This window comes from Schistocerca americana, chromosome 2, assembly GCF_021461395.2.
Source record: "Schistocerca americana isolate TAMUIC-IGC-003095 chromosome 2, iqSchAmer2.1, whole genome shotgun sequence".
NCBI classification, from domain to species: Eukaryota; Metazoa; Arthropoda; class Insecta; order Orthoptera; family Acrididae; genus Schistocerca; species Schistocerca americana.
The window spans coordinates 206,839,671-206,843,697 of NC_060120.1; the positions used below are offsets into that span (position 1 = coordinate 206,839,671).

Sequence of the window (4,027 nt, forward strand, 5' to 3'; positions counted from 1 at the left end):
ACGCCCATAGAAAATTGCCTGCCATCGTATGTAATGTAAAGATTTATTTATTTATTTATTGTTGAAGAGCTGCGAAGGAAGCACCTGGCTTGGCGTAGAAATTTGTTGAAGAGCTTTTAAGTTAGGAGGAAGTGGTATAATGGCATGAGGATGTTTTTCATGGTTGCGCTTGAGACCATAGTCTCGATCAGCAAGACAATCTAACCAAAAATAAAGCAGGATCTATTAGGCAGTGGTTTGTGGACAATAACATTCCTGACAACTGGCTGGTCTCCCCTGGGTGCTGACCTGAGCACTGTGGAATATCTTTGGGGTGAGTTTGTTCATCGGCTTCGCCCCACACGCCAGCTTCTAACTTCCTTCTCCGGTTTCCCGATCTTGAGGAATAACGGACTGCCATTTCTCCCCAGACATTCAGACACCTCAGTGAAAATATCACCAGTGGATTACAAGCCGTCATGAGGGCGAATAGTGGACACAGCCCATGTTAGTGTCCACTAATAGCTGTCTGGATATGTTTGATCAGTTTGTGTAAAGGTATATAATTTGGAGTGCAACAACTAGTCATTACCGTAAGTACAGCTCGCGGCTACCAGAGGCTGCAGTGGAACACTACTACCTGGGCACAATTAACCGCCTATGTATAACACGAACACACAAACATGACAAATACTGGCGAACCCCTGTGGCACAACAAAATTGACGGGCACCACGAGGTGTAAAATAGTCGACCAATCGGCAACGCAGGGAAGCGGAACTGCACACTAAAAGCAAACAAACCTAGCTAAAGCCCTTATACCGTAATCGATTTACGACCAATCGACCACTTATACGAGTCTTGGCCTGTCAAAGGGCCAGACACTGCAGTTGGCCCAGGATACCTCGCAGGTGCCCAGCCCAGCGGTACCCCTTCTCGAACATTTCTTATGTCGACCAAAGCTATGACAACAGTACCGGGCATTGCACGAGACCCAAAACTAACAGCCACCCTATCTTCACATGCTCTGTCACTGATAGCAAGCAATTCGTTACTGATCTTACTACCCGGCCAAACAGTCGCAGAAGTTTTTTTCCCTTGGCGCTTGCGTTGGCACATTTTCCCCTCAGCCCTTGAAACTACTGCCCTTGGCTCGTTTTACGTCCACCATCTATCTCCTCGATGCGACCGTGTTGGTGGGTAATCCTACCTACAGTAAAATAAATAAATCTCGTCTGATTAGGGCCTCCCGTCGGGTAGACTGTTCGCCGGGTGCAAGTCTTTCGATTTGACGCCACTTCGGAGACTTGAGCGTCGATGGGGATGAAATGATGATGATTAGGACAACACAACACCTAGTCCCTGAGCGGAGAAAATCTCCGACCAAGCCGGGAATCGAACCCGCGCCCTTAGGATTGACATTCTGTCGGGCTGACGACTCAGGTACGAGTGGCGGACTTACCAACAGTAGATGTACGGGTAACGTCACAGACCCACATTCCGTGAAGTCCTCTGTCAGTAATTAACAAATATGGAGGAGACAGTAGATTTTCTGAGATGGTCACCACGTCTTTGTGAGCGAGGACGGGCTCCACCCTTTGCGATGTTAAAAAGAAAATGCAGAGGATCTTGCGGTTTGGGACCACGAACTGTGTAGGATCCATGTCGGTTCGCACCATCCCGTCTTATATTTGTGTGCTCTCAACGATTGTAAATTTTTCAGTGTCCTAGTTCAGTCACCGAAAATATTTAATGAGTTTTACTTTCCTCCCTCCTGTTATGAGAACTTGTGCTATTATTAAATAGTAATTGCTGGTTAGAACTTCGTAACTTTTCATGAGTGGCAACCCTCGGGAAATGAATTTATTAGTGGTTTAACGAACAGGCAGCGCTATTTACTGTCGCGAGTTAACGACACTCAAAAGTTGCACTCAGTTTGTAATTTACCTTTGATTTGTTATGATCTTTATCACCCCAGGATGCATAATGTGACAGTGGTGAGTACACTGTGTAGGGACTCTCGAGTCCGTCTACAGACTTTAGCTGCTACAAAAGATACACTGGGTGCTGAGTTGACAGCCTAGACTCACTATATGTGCCAGGAGCACGCAGTAGCGTGTGAAAACTTCAATAAAATTTTTAAAAAATGTTCGATAGTGTAAGCGTAGGCTTCTCCGCCCGCTGTCGCACTCAACAAAATTCTCTTGCGCTGTCGACAGCATTGTCAATACATAAAACTGTCCGATGTTTCGGCCACTACTGCAAACGATCATCCTCAGGGCTTTGTACTGAGCTAGATTGTTGAATGAGAGAGACTGTAGACCTTATATAGCAGCAGAGGAAGCTGCTACACGCAGTTTGATGGGGCGCTTGAGGATAGCAGAAGCGTTAGGCGTTCGTTATTGGTCTTTATATTATTCCTTGTAATTGGTGGGTAAAGACGTATCTCATTGGTGTTGAGATTACTTCTTGCCACTGGCGGAAACATGCGAATCAGAAACGGACGCTAGCTGTGACGTAGCACTGCTTATTCGTTGTCGGGTCCGGGCAGCGGCGTGCCCCAGCACAGTGCCCCGCTATCTTGTGTGAGTCGCTTTTCGCGCGCTGTCCGCTATCTAAGGTCTCTCTCTCACTCGGCAGTGTAGCTCAGCACGAAGCCCTGAGGAAGGCCGTTTGCAATAGCGGCCGAAACGTCGGACAATGCGATCAACAACTCAGCACAGTTTCATTGACAAACTTCAAGAGTATTAACAGAAAGGAATTTGTGTTGGCTACATAGATTTGTGCTGACAGCCTTGCCGCAGTGGTAACACCGGTTCCCGTCAGATCGCCGAAGTTAAGCGCTGTCGGGCTGGGCTAGCACTTGGATGGGTGACCATCCGTTCTGCTGAGCGCTGTTGGCAAGCAGGGTGCACTCAGTCCTTGTGAGGCAAACTGAGGAGCTACTTGATTGAGAAGTAGTGGCTTCGGTCTCGGAAACTGACATACGGCCGCGAGAACTGTGTGCTGACCACATGCCCCTCCACATCCGCATCAAGTGACGCCTGTGGGCTAAGGATGACACGACGGCCTGTCGGTACCGTTGGGCCTTCATGGCCTGTTCGGGAGGAGTTTAGTTTAATTTTTACATAGATTTGTAGTCGCCTGATTTTCTATCACCAGCCTAATGATGCATTGTTCTCTTACAGCTATTGTACCATATAACTCCCCCGGATGCGATAAAACACTTTCCGTTAAGGTTCGTGCTTTTATGTAGCGTTTTTATCTTTATATTTTCTCGTCAAGTATCCTTCACTTACACACTTAAGTCACCGATTTAATTTCTGACGTTGTCTCATCTTCTCCAGCCACATGAAGAAAAGTGGGGGACAGATGTCAGTTTTCTTCTGGTAAACGTGGAGCATAGTGGACGCAAAGATAACGCGCCATCATGTTCTTATAACAGATTTGCCAAAGTAAATGGTGGGTCACAATACACATTGGCGTGAACTGCGTTATTCATTTAACCCGTCGGTTTATTTTAAATTTTTATTTAAGAAACAATCAAAAGCTTTCTCTTCCGGCAGTCACAAAGAACGACCACAGATTATGCAAAGGTTGGAACATAAATAGTGGCAACTATTTATTCACAACCGATACATGTAACTCTTTTGTATCGGTTGTGAATAAATAGTTGCCACTGTTTAAGGTCTAACCCTCGTATGTGTCTATGCAGGAGCAACTTACATCCCACTTAGAACTGACACTAACAGATGCAGGCTCTCCCCACCACCAGATAACGAATGGCCAGACGCTTGGTGCCGTTTAGAGTGGAACCCTCGATGGAGCATTAACCACATTTTTATGAGACATGACATGATCAAGTTTGTGGAGTACTCTATCTTAATTTTCAATATAAAATTTGTCTAGATTTTCACGTTTATAAAAAAGGTGCTCTGTTTCGATTGCTAACTCATGATTTTCATATTTAAAATAAACAGAAAAAATATTGTACTCTAAAAGTTCTACCTACTTACAATATTTACCATATAAAAAGAAAAGAAAATGACA

The 4,027-nt window shown here is 45.4% G+C and overlaps 1 pseudogene; it reads left to right on the forward strand.

Moving 5' to 3' along the window:
* Nucleotides 1-2,762: 2,762 nt before the first annotated feature.
* Nucleotides 2,763-2,880, forward strand: LOC124597062 (annotated as a pseudogene).
* Nucleotides 2,881-4,027: the final 1,147 nt, after the last annotated feature.